The following is a 14,070-nucleotide window of genomic DNA, read 5'->3' as shown; positions in this document are numbered from 1 at the left end:
ACAAACACAACATAACTATGGGCCGGGAGGAGAGGAGACAGAGGCCTGTCCTGTCTCCCCTTCCGCCCAGGAGAAGGAATAAAGGTACCGAGCAAGTGAGCGAGTCGGTACGGATCGCCAGAATGTCGCTGGCAGCAAAGCTGCAGATGCCATAGTCAAATCAAGTAGGTCAAGTCCGGTTGCAGTTCCTGGAGTTGTGTGGTCCCATCCAAGAGATGTCAGGTTGGTTTTTTTGTCGTACATGGAAACGTTGTCCCGTTCATGGAGTCCATTCTTGTGACATTGCTGAGTTTTCTAGGCCGTTGTGCTACCCCTACATTGGGTAGTGTAACGTTTGGAGTCTGAGTAGTCCAGTGTTGAGTCCCATTTGGTAAATCAACAGCGGGCGTAAACCGGGGGGTCGTTTTCGGCAGTTACGAGTTTGCCACTATGAGGGCTTTTCTTCGCGCGAATAGTGCTTGCGCAAACTCGTAAAGGCTTTATATTCATCTGCCGTGTCCAGTAGGTGCGATTCCATGTTTCTTGGCAGGTATGTTATTTTGTGATGAGAATGCATCTGATGTCTTTGTAGAGTTCGCAGTGTCAAACATCAGATGATGCCAACTCTCCACCTCTCCACAGATACATAGAGGGTCCTGGATGATCCCAAAGTAGGTGAGTTTGGCATTAAACGCACCGTGGCCAGTGAGGAAGAACATCCTGGGTGGTACCAGTCGGGGAGCTGGGGTAAAACCTGTCAGCAGTCGGGATGAACTTTTTAGTGATCTTCTCCTTCTTCGTCGAGGCCGTCCATCTGGTCTGCCATGCCTGCTGCAGGTGTCTCGAATCTTGCTTTTTCCAGTTTTCGGTTGTTGTCCGGATCAAGTGTGAAGCCCAGGAGGGTACGCGTGGATCCTTTAGATAGGTGGTGGTCTACATCACCCCAACCTGAGGCATCTCCCTCGTTGCATAGATAGGTTTTTGGTGAGATCCACTTTCTATAATTAACTCATTCCACTGTAGTAAACACTCCAGAATGCTTACTATTTGGTTTGATGTCTCGAAATATTCTTTTAGGATGTATAAAAGAGTAGGAATTGACAGTATCATATGCAGATTTAATATCGAAAAAGATAATGTCCAGTTGAGCTCTGTCATTCAGGGCTTTTTGTGCTCTGAAGAATACAAAGAGTCTTTCAGGTAGTGGACCTGTGGTGTAGGACTGTGTGGAGGTAAGATCGGTAAGGACGGTGAGAAAAGCAGTGTTTGGATAATTACTGGATGTATTAGTTTTTCAAAAATTTTTAATAAAGTACATCCTATGGCAATTGGATGGAAGTCTTTAGTAGTCTTGGGGTTTCCAATTTTAGGAACTGGTTTGATATAGTAAGATTTCCAGAGTTCAGGTATGAATTTAGAATTTTCCAGAAGATGTTGAATGATGAAAGCGAACCTCGCAGAACTGCATGATAACATCACATTTCTGCACCGATGTAACAAGGACATGAAGCTTATTCTTCTATACATTTACAATAAAATCAAAATGAATAAGTCTGAGGATTCTAGAGAGCTTTCCAACTTTCTCAACGCGCAGGACTTTATTAAGATTTATAAAAATTATGAAATGACCAATATCGTGCTGATTTGGCCTGAGTGAAAAAGGAAATCTAGTAACGTTCCTTCCCCCACAAATCCCAGAAGAAGCGATTCTGCTGAGGCTTCGATCGACATCGCTCATCAGGCCCAATCCACTTGTCTCCAACAGTCCTATTCAACAGGCAAGAATGAACAGGGTTCTTCCCAGGGAAAAAATCATTCTCTAACACAGGAAAAGACAACTGATGAATGTCATCCCTCACTCAGGAAAATTTAACTGCACCCCCACCCACTCCGGATCAATATCGAGCCATTCAAGGAACAAACATTGGGAGCGAATAAGAGTTTTCAATGCAATGATCGATTGCATTGAAAACTCTTAACCCCCCCCCCCTCTGGAGAACCATTGTCTGAAACTCCTAACCTCCTCTCACATAAATCACGGAAGGACTGCATCACCCATTCTCTCCCGTCTCAGGAACAAAATTATTCCATCCAAGACTTAGAATTAAGCCGATGTGCTACATTTGCAGATGTCCTAAAATCTAATCATTCAACCGCCCGGACACCTTGGAAGAATGCCCCTAGTCTATAGACCAGGCCGCACACACGGGAGAAAGAGGAGCAACCAATTCCCGGAATGTAAGGTCTACAATTTGAGGCACCGGAGGCTCTCTTTCAACTAAATCGTATCCCGAAATTTCCGCACCACAGCAAATCATCCCGAAATTATCCATCTTGCCGCCACATCGAAGAAACAACCAAACTAGGACATCCAAAATTTCCTAAGAAAATGACGCTTTTGAAAGGGAAGCAGAAATGCAAAAAAAAAAAAAAAAAAAAAACACTGTAACCGGTCCGCACCAGAAAAGCCAAACTACAACGGCCCAGAGTCGGGATCGCTAATTCAACGAAAATTCATATGATTCCGCTGAAAAATCAATTTTCGTCTCCAGGTTTCTCCACAGATAACTGTTGAACAGATGTGGTCTTATTTGAACGAAAACTTGGGTCTAAACACAGAAGTCACCAGGCTCACCACCAAACAACTATACTAACTACAAACTACTCAGCCTTGCATCATCTTGGCCTGCAGGGGCATCCATCTATCAGGATGCGGTATCCTGAACGGATTGAAACCACGAATAATGAAAGAAAAACCTGACTCAGACCCTCCATCAAGTCTAAGTTTGGGGAGGAACATTCAGGTTATACTGAACAGGACCTTCTTAAAGGTCCAAACAGTCTCAGAGAAGCATGCCAGCTAGACGACTGACCACCCTCCACTAACGCCTGAGGGAGGACGTGAAGATTGTGGTGAGGACTACCTCCAGAACGAATCATAGACGATTGGTGAAGGCCATCAGAGCTCCAACAAGGAGACACATCCAAACTTCTTTAATGTGCACAATTTTCTGTCAAAATGCTAGAAGCCTGAGAAATAAACTTCAGACGATGGAAATTCTTCTCCTGTCAAGGTTGTATGACATCATTTGTATTACAGAGGCTTGGCCGTCCCCCAATGAAGACAACCTCGTATTCTCTCAACCTGTTTGCTTCTCGGGCATTTTTGTCTCCAGGGAACGGACGACTGGTGGTGTAGGCATTCTCTTCAACACACAAAAATTCTCACTGACTAGCTCAGCCACTCTAAAAACAGAACTGTTTGAAGCTACAAGAGCCTCAATCAGCATCCAAGGCTACAGACTAGAAGTGTGCACAGTCTACATCCCCCTCCCACAGTTAAGAACACTTTACAAGAGGTCTCCAACTGGATCATTAATCAATGCCACCCCAAGCAACATTACTTCTGTGTGTGTGTGTGTGTGTGTGTGTGTGTGTGTGTGTGTGTGTGTGTGTGTGTGTGTGTGTGTGTGTGTGTGTGTGTGTGTGTGTGTGTGTGTGGAGGCTTTAATATTAGCTCAAGCCAACACAGTCTTTGCAGATTGTTATCTTCTAATCTGGCTGCAGTACGTCTGACCCTACAGAATTTTCCCCTGCCACAGGCACTAACCTGTTAATGCCTCTGGTAGGGGAATCACTTCCAGGACATCCTGGCAACGTCAGGCACCAGTTCCTCAATCCACAGAAATGCTGCTTCGCAGCATCCATTTTTCCTTGGGAAGCACTAAACCAATGTCACCCACAGCTCGGCTGCACTTTCTTACCTGCTGGCTGTAGTCTATTGCTCGAACGAACTGCGGCGTCAAAAACAGTTTCAATCTCTTTTTAGAGCAAAGCATGGTGGATTCAACAGTTCAGCCTCCAAGGCTACAGATTTCAGAATAAACAAAGGCTACATGAAAAATGTAAAGCAACATCAAACCCACTAGACAGAATTGCATACTCAAGAACTCGTGCCCAGTTCAATAGCAGCAAATGTAAAGCCATGAAAGCCTACATCGACAAAACAATCAAGATCGGGAAGGCACCGTTTAAGGCAAGGCATGATGAATTCCCTCAACAACGTAATCCGATTGAATGGCTAGATTACATCACATGATTTAAGCCAAAGTCAGCATCAGACCTTAAGAGCATTCACAACAGTTGTCAGCGAGACGTCCTTCGCTTCCATCATCATTACAAAAAGAGAGCTTATCCAGGTCATTAATGATATCCCACCAACGTCTTGCACCGGATATGATGGGGTCCCACAATTCATCCTCAAGGGCATTACTGTTTTCATCATTGATCACTCCTAGGAATCCTTAATGGAATCTTCACAACGCAAAGTTTCCCAACAGCCTAGAACCAATATAGTGTCCGACCAATCCCCAAAACACAAGTAGCGACCTCAGTTTCACAATTCAGGCCAATATTGAAAGCCTCATGTCTCCTCAAAGTCATGGAGAAGTGCCTTTTTCCCATTCTAACCAACCAGGTTCTGCCATGTGAATCACCATTTATCCACTATGCCTTGAAATGCAAGTCCACCGTTACCAACCTACTGGCAACCACCAACACCATTCTGGAGGCTCTACAAGATAGGGCTGAGATGGCAATTATTTATCTGGATATCCAGTCTGCATTCGACAGCATAGACATCCAGCCCCCTCCATCAACTTTGCGAGGAGGGATACAGATCAAAGGCAATATACTGGAATTCTTGAAGGCGCTATTTACAACCAGGGTCTGTCACTTGACTGTGAATAAAAAATCATTCACAAGGAAAGTTTGTGTAGGTGTTCTCCAGGGCAGAGTTCTTTCAGGGCTCCTCTTTACGGCTGCCATCCACCCATTCCTGTGCCAGCAAACAGAATTTATCAGTTATGCAGACGACTTGAAGCTCCTCTATTGGATACACGGGACCGCCCGACCTGATTCTGCTTCCAAAATCATCATTAACAGCCTTAAGAATCTGATTACATACTTAGCACAGTTTTCTCTTAAGATAAATCCAAACAAATCCGCATAAATGGTGTTTTCACTTAAATCAAACTTATTGCAACTAAACCTGGAAATCCATGGAACCCCCATCATCTCAGTAACCAAGCACAGAGATCTCGGCGTTATCTTCGACCTTAAACTCAGTTTCAAACACCATATTGCAGACATTCACAACAAGGTCTGCAGATCCAGCTGGCTTGCCAAACAACACCTCCTTCATATCACAGAGCTTGAGTATACGCTCCAATACATATGTACCGGTTTCTGCAGCCGGTCGTCACTTACGGATCGGAAATCTGGGCGGCGGCAACGAAAACCACGCCAATAATATGTTTATTTTAAAAATATGTATATGTTCTTGAAACGGGGTGGCTCCCAGGCATAAGCCCATCTCCACCTTGATAACCTGTGGTGGTGTAGAAAGAAACTCTACATAGCGGGCCTGGCCTGAAAAAGTACTGTATGTAAACGAAAAGTGAAGTTTTTAACACTGTGCAATACCGGTGGGTGCCTGCAATCCCGCTCTCAGGTGGCTCAAACCTGAGAGCCTGCCAAAAAAAAAAAAAAATAAATAAATAAATAAATAAAAAGGTAGAATCCCTTTAATTTAATCAAATTTAACCACTCAAACAAACCCTTCAAATGAAAAAAAAAAAAAAAAAAGCCTGTACGATTTACAATTTTGAATAGAATTATATCAAACATTAAAAATTTCCATAATACTGTACATACTAATTTTGAAAACCTGAAAGCGGTAGTTAAGATTAATAAAAGAACAGTGGAACCATGAAAATCTGGCTACGCAAGATATTATCACAGTTCACAACCAAGCCAAGCATTAAACTCAGCCCGTTTCAAACACCAACGAAAGCGCCACTATAATAATCTTCTTGGGAATACTTCGGAAGTTAGCATAGCATTCGTCAACTATCCAAGCAAGTCCAGTAAACATTTCACTAAAGTAGCTCACAAGCAGCAGAAGCATCAAAAGAATCTAGACTGTCGAGATCACAAATACCTTGACTACTATAAATTTGCCCGAATTTCCTTTCTTTTAGTAAAAACTGCCGAAGAGAAATTCTGGAAAGCATTGAAGTTATCAATACTAGCAGTAAGAAGACTGACATTTTCTTCTAAGTCAGGAACTTGGTTTAAGAGAATTTGTCTGTATGTCACATAATGACGGCAATAGAATAACACATGATTCCACATCTCTTCAGCTCCACAAGAACAGAATGGGTCCAATTCGAGTCCTCTTTCATACAACTTAGCTCTAAGGGATCCGTGATCAGTCAAAAGGTATGTAGTGTACATGGAAGAAGAAACAACGACGATAGTCTTTGATAAAACATACTCAACATTTGACAAATATCTTCAGGTAACAACAACAAACTCACTAGCATCCCAGCAAGTCTGCTACCATGCTCCAACGTTTTCGCTGACACAGAAAAAATTTCATCTTCCGTCGCTTTAGATATGGCATTAGAGGCCACGCCAGCCGTTTGCCATACACCTCAGGATAGCAGTCTGAAACCACACTGTTGTCAAATATTTCATCCAGGAACTCGAGGGCAACTCCTGTGGTATGGGCTTCGCATCGTCCTGTTGAAACCAGTTGTCATCCACGTCAATGCCATAGCCATACAAAAAAGGCACATAATTGTCCCTAATGCCGCTCAGGTAGACATTGATTAATCTTCCTTACTTGCTGTAAGACTTCCTCATCTGTTGTGAAAGTTTACACAAGCTCTTCCTTGGGCTTCGCAGCAAGATTTTTGAACTTCATCAACCCTCTCTGGAGTTCTTAATGACGGTTGGCCTGCAGGACCTCTCCTTTCGCCTAAAACACTACCTGTTCTCTCAAATTGATCCAATATTGTCAACACTGTTTAGCTTATCGGTCTATCACGCATGCTAAAGTGCTGTCGGTATCTTGTTTCAGCAGAAACAGTTGAATCCCTACTTCTGTAGTACAGTATTCCTTAACAATAAGCACTTTTTGCGCAATGCCACCATTTTCTTCTCGTCAGATAGAGAATTTTTAAAGGTGCCAACCAAATCTCCAAAACTTTCTTTACAGAGTAATGTTAAAAATTTCATACCAACTTTTTACATAGTTGGTATGAAAATTTGGAGCTCACGAAACTGCAAAGAAAACAAATATAGGGTGGCCACTGAAAGACTGAAGGGTTTGAAAAAGTCATAACTTGTTCATTTTTAATCTTTTTTATTTTCTTTTTTTACAGGTTATAGAGCATTCCTTGGAGATTAAAATATGGCCACTGAAAGACTGACCACCCTTTCAGAATCATGTGAAGCGATGTTCTGGCGATGCCTAGTTGAGCAGAGTGACGACGGGTAGAGGCAGATGGATCCTCAAGGACACTCTGCCGTACAGCTTCCACCGCTGCGTCAGTGCGCAGAGTGCGCTTAGGACCTCTTCCCGGAAGATCGCCGACTGATCCAGTTCTTTCAAACCGGGCGATTAGGTTCCGAATCATGTTATCGCTAGGAGGACTTTAAAATGTTGCTGGTATTTTCTCTGAGTTTCAATAATTGATCTTTCACTGGAATAGAAAATCCCAACGAGTTTTACTCGTTGCTGGACATCATACGTAGCCATTTTAATCTCCAAGGGATGCTCTATAACCTGTAAAAAAAGAAAATAAAAAAGATTAAAAATGAACAAGTTATGACTTTTTCAAACCCTTCAGTCTTTCAGTGGCCACATGTTATCAGAGAAACAAAACATACCCAAATAAGAATAATATAAAAAACAAAATAAAAAATTACAAAACAAACTATTCGTCATCTCACACTCTCCTAAAACTATATTTCTCAAAAAATCTAATGTGGTGACACATTAGTTTTTGATGTGATGATGATTATAAGAAACATTATAAAAACTTTCTTGAATAAGTTGATGGAGCCAGAACATTCCGGGAACTGCTCCGGAGCCTGTACTTCATAGGGCCCGCGAAGTGAGCCAAAATCGTGGGGGTGAGGAATAGAAAGAATCGCTATGCTGAAATTGTTATATTACCACATAGGTTAACATCATAACCTTCAGCTGGCAAGATTATGGCCACCATTTTTTGGAATTCTGAAGGAGTTTTGTACATTCACTACTTGGAACACAAGCAGACAGTCACTGGAGAGTCATATGCATCTCTGCTGTACAACCTAAGGGATGTCATAAAGGAAAAACGCTGTGGAAAACTTTCCACAGATGTGTTGCTTCTTCAAGACAACGGATTGTTGTCTCTATCTCATTTTCTTCATAGGCAGGTAAATAATTTATTGAACGCCCCTCGTATGCAGTCTGTTGATGTAAAGGAGGAAAAAACCTTATACTGATGTAAGGTTTCTTCCCTCATTTTTAAAATTCTTTTTCAATAAAAAAAAAAATGAAGTTAAGTGAAAATATTATGAACATAAATTTGAAAGCTTATAATCAGCACTGTATTGGTTCCAATGGTAAATTTTTTAAACGACAATTTTCAGTGGTTTAAATAAATCAAGATTCGTCTAAGATCTTGCATGTCCACTGATTTAAATAAATTAACCACTGAAAATGTAACTTTTTTTTAAAAGACGAAACATTGAAATTACATAAGACATTCCATTAATTTCACGACATCTATGGATTGAGTTTATTACGATTAACTAGACCTTCATCCTTCTCTAATAAAAACCAAGAAATATTGGAACAGGTTCTGTGTCTGCTTTGTATACAAAGTGGGAAGTCACGTGACACAAGAAGAATGTCTGATAATTCTCGTGCAACGCTTTTAATCCGAATATGCTATGCCTGCCGTTCATTAAAAATAGGCATAAATTATTCATTAGATTTGTGGATTTGTGAACGATGCTATAACATCGTGCTGAACAACGTGGCTGAGTTAGTCGGTCTCAGGCAAGCGTAGCATGATTTTTACTCCCGGAAACTTGGGTTTTCGTCCATCAAACAGAAAATGGACCGCAGAACACACGCAATGTATGTATACACCTAGCAATATGGCCTTAGTCGCTGATGCTCCTAAAACCCAACAACAACAGCGTTATGTACCATTCACGTGACTACTCGTACCACTTGTAACGCACCCTAACCTTTTATGGATCTCTCTGCTACCGGTAATTTATGAATGGTTCCTTAGTAAGAAAGTTATAATTATACATATTTTTTAATCCTTGGGCGCCCAATTTATCTTTGCTACACACACACAAAAAAAACCTGTTTAACAAAGTAGTCTTTTTGTAAGGAAGCAGATGAGACAGTGGTCCGAGCGATTTCTGTTTCATCACAGTATGGCACGTCTTGATAATCGCACTGGAACATGGGTGTGGTAAAAGAGTTTAGAGGTCATTCAGCACGTGCTCATACTATATTAAAAAAAAGTTCACTAGTGTAGCACCATACCTATTTATATACACTTCCAAGGCTTCGCTTGTTGTCTGCTTTATCCTTGAGTAGATATCACAAATACTACGATGAATATTTATGCACTAATTGGGTGGAGATAAGAAGTAAATATAGGTAATATATATTTTATAGTTGTTATATAAATTACAAAAGACACTAGTTGTACAAAGTGTGGCTAGAAAGTTCTGGGAATGATTTTATAAGTTAAAATTGAACTTAGCGATTATTTTCTTTTGGTCTCTTCAAAGTAATTTCGTTAGGAAGTTCTATATGAAGGTATTTTCTTCTGTCGCTCTTGGAAGCATTTCTGGAAATCGTTTACTGATGTCGAGTTTAGTGCCCTCGACTTATTGAATTTCCTCCAAAGACCCACAAGATGTTCTTTTCAGAGGTTATAATCGGCTGTTGGGTTGTTGTTGTTGTAGTAGGCTTTTAGGAGTATCAGCCACTAAGGTCATATTGCTCCGTGTGTATTGTCTGTAGATTGCATGTGTTCTATGGTCGATTTTCTGTTTGCTGGAAGAAAAACAAGAGTTTCTGGGAGAAAATACCATGCTACCCTCGCCTGAAACCGACTAACTCAGCTACTTTGTGAAAAAGGCCCATAAAAATTCCTCCCTTCATCGACGGGACTCGAACTCAGGTCTTTTCAGGGGAGGGCCTTTTCAGCAAAGATTTGATACTGGATGAATAGAGAAAAAAACAAAAACAAAAACCCCCCGTCAGATTTGCCTCGGTGATTTGTCGGTGTCGAAATTTCTGACGGAAAAACAAATCTTTCCAAAGCACATCCTCCCTACACTCTCAGTTTGGCTCCATCTGATAATTAGTAAATTCAATTTTAGGTTACTGATAAAGTCATTCCTTTATGGAACGTTCTGATCAAATAATCTTTGCCGATTCAAAGATTATATAACTACTTAAATGCATTTATATAATCCATTTGAATAGCTTACCAGCTGTTCAGATGGATTTCCTTTGAAGTAGTTGCTGTTATTGTTGTAAGATTTTAGGGGCATCAGCAACTTAGGCCATATTAGGCCATAAATTGCAGGTGTTCTGTGATCGAATTGTTCTTTGTTGGGCGAAAAACCATGCTACCTCGCCTCAGCCACGACGTGAAAAAGGCCCATAAAAATTTCTCGCGTCATTGACGGGATACGAACTCAGGTCTTTTCCACCCAGTGTTGGGAGGACGGTGATTATACCAACGAGGCCCTTCTAAGTCGTCTCCTTGATATTGTGTACACTGGTTCCAAAGCTTTTTGGGTTACATAAAGTTGTAAATTTACAGGGCGAACACTTCTAATACAAAGCTCTCCTGGGTAGCATAGTTGGTATAATCACCGTCCTTCCCACACCGGGTGGTAAAGACCTGAGTTAGAATCCCGTCAGTAACGCCAGGAATTTTTATGGCTCTTTTTCACAATGTGGTTGAATTAGTAGGCCCCAGGCGAGGTAGCATGTTCTTCCTTCTGTAAATTTGAGTTTTTCGTCCAGCAAACAGAAAATCGATCACAGAACACACGCAATTTACAGACATAATATATACAACGCAAAATGGCCTATGTTGTTGATGCGCCTAAAACCTTATAGCAACCAACCAATTTAATACAAATCATCTCCAACAACAAACTGAAAAATCTACAAATTCATTACAGCAGACTTCCCGCGGAGAATTCAAAACTACATACAGTTTGGAGTGCAAACATGTTTTGATACAAAGGGTGGACATGTAAAGTAAATTTTGTTAATTACTTTATAAATAAAGTATTTCTCATACGGTTCCATTAGTAACATCCTAAGAATTTAATAAGTGGTTTCAACAAAAACAGTAAACAACCATTATTTAACGCCCGTGGTAAGAGTTACAGGTATGCACCAATACGGCGTTTGGCCGCCCTTTGCCTTTGAAACATGTATTCTACGTGGAGTAGATTCAAATAAATCTTGAACTGTCTTAAGAGGAATATTGGACCATTCTTCATAGAGGAATATTTCAAGCTCCTTTTCACTCTCCTTTCCAACTATGTCCAAGCAGTGTAAACAGACATTTAGGAAAGCACGTGGTGTCTTGTTTGGGATATATAGGACCTTCTCAAGTAGTGAAAAGTATGTCATCATACCTTTGTATATGGCGATAATAAGACTGCATTTAGAATTTTGCGTTCAGGAGGGCAACCAGGTTGGTAACGGGTGCTCATTGATATCCATATATACAACAGCTTAAAAAGTGCAGACTGCAAAGCTTGGCAACTAGTCATCTAAGAAGGGGCACATGATAGAGATATATACAGTATAAGGACCTGAAGGAATCAGTGATATGAACAAGGGAGATATATTTTCATTGGTACAAGGGAGAAGGACACAAATGTAAAACTGGAGAGTAGAAGGTTGGATCTCAAACTGTACCGGTGATGAGTTTGTCATCATCCTGCAAAATATACAAACGGAGTTTTGAAACACGCAGTTTATAGGCGCAGTAGTACGCTGACACATGTTCTGAGTTGCATTAGGGCTAATTTAACACAAGTTATTCTCATACAAAGAGTGACCTGACTAGCAGTGGGTGCCACTTACCACTTGCCCTCCTTTGGACGACAAAACCTGATTCTCTGGGGTTTATGACCTGGCAGTTTGGCCATTCGCAGAGCATAAAGTGCTTTTCAGGTATGGCTAACCAACTAATTTACCGGGTTTAGTTCAGAGGGCATAGAGAATATGTGTGGTTATCTGATTTGTGCTATTATCCGTTTCCACTATATATCACCAAAAGCGAATAAAAAACATGAACAAGGAATAAAAAAACAATAGCTTGACTGAGAGCTAATACCACTACGGTTTCATCAAGTAGTTTTGATAGTTGTTTTTCAAAGGACGTAAACTAATAAATATGTGGGTAAACATCTATTGTCTGATGACCCAGACCTGGCGCCACGTCGGACCAATATCATGATGTAATACGTGCTCGATTCATTTATATATTGATATAAATATTTCCTTTTATATTTATGCTGTCCAATATGGTTTACTGAAAATCCATTATAGGTGTTATGCTGTATATACCACTTATTTAGATTTTTAATATGGAAATTGTTGGTAACCACTTGCAGTTCGATTCTTCTTCGACTTCTTTACTGAAAAATTGAAAAAAAAAAAAAAAAAAAAGAAAATGTGTTTCTCAATATAATTCCAAAGTTAGTACTGTATTGGTTTTATTGTTATTTTGTGTTTTAATGGGGATGACCAGTTTCTTTTCAAGATGCATAAATGTCCCAGTTTTCCGAAATTTTAAACGTAATGGTTTAGTTAGCAGTTTTTATCATGTCCATTTGCAGGAATTTTCAGGCTCAAAATGGATCTACCAAGTAAGACAGTCGATTATGTTCTTGTTTATACTCCGGCACAACCACCAGGTCAGTGGATTTTACAATAAATTATCTATACAAACATTAATCATATTTAGCAGTCACGGGTTGAACCCAGTCCACTCAAGGACCACTTGCTATTTAGAGAGAATTTCGTGTGACTCCGTTCATGATGGCAACGAGCGAGCTCATACGATCTAACCGATGCAGTGTTACTCCGTGTCATCTCCTTTACGTAGCAATAAAGATAATGAGATTGAGAACGAGAGACTCTTTGATGGTAGCTTTCAAATACATATGTAAAGATACACCCTGAGAGCTCACATCTGGTGAGTATGGGCTCTCTCTCTCTCTCTCTCTCTCTCTCTCCCTCTCAGTGTAACTCGGGATTTTTTTTTTTTTTTTTTTTTTTTTTGTTTGGCTGGTGCAGCATAAGCCTCAGGCTTCCTTGCAACATATAGCTAATAATAATAATAACAATAATAGTTACCCCCGGGCAAGTTCATTCCAAAAAATACATTAACAGCTATACTGAAAACAATTTGGCTTTCCTAAGGATAATTCCAAACTCGACCTACTACTTGGCTAACTCACTAACTTTGATTTTGTACATCATTTCCAAAAATAATGTCAAATGACATAATTTCTGCTGTACATATTGATTTGGTACGTCATATCCAAAAGGACGTCACACGTCATTTCCGTAAATAACGATGCCGACTGATCTCAACACTTCACTTCCACATTTGTAACTTTAGCTGTCCATGGAATACGTATTCTTCTTCTATACGTGTACATCTCGAATGCCTTCAATTTCTTGTTTGTTTCTTTCTTTAATGTCCAAGTCTCGCAAATAAAGTTCCTGAGACACGCATACAGACAATACAGCAGTCTGGACTAAGTGATCAATGTGCCTGTTTCAGTCAAAGTGTTTCGCAACCATAAAGTAGTGTGTACCAGACGTAGCACTCCATTACGCTTAGTCGAAGATGTATCCAATTGCAGATTACATAAAACGCCTTTCATTTTGCAAAAGGCTGATCTTGCTATTTCAACTCTTCTTGTAATTTCAGTTGAATCATTCCCTTTGTCATTAATTTATCTTCCTAAATAGACATAACTGTTAACTTTTTCAGTCAGTCTCCCATTGACCATAAGTGTGAGATTTGTGTAATTCTTGGGGCCAACTACCATCCAAATAGTCTTACAGTGATTTATCCGAAGACCCATCTTATTACTTTCTGCATTAACTACTGTATTTCCATGAGTGTTTGAAGATCAGAATCACTTCCTGCAATGATAACTGTATCATCGGCA

Source organism: Mastigoproctus giganteus, chromosome 10, assembly GCF_048544385.1.
Source record: "Mastigoproctus giganteus isolate SK-2022 chromosome 10, ASM4854438v1, whole genome shotgun sequence".
Taxonomy (NCBI): domain Eukaryota; kingdom Metazoa; phylum Arthropoda; class Arachnida; order Uropygi; family Thelyphonidae; genus Mastigoproctus; species Mastigoproctus giganteus.
This window is presented reverse-complemented; position numbering follows the sequence as displayed.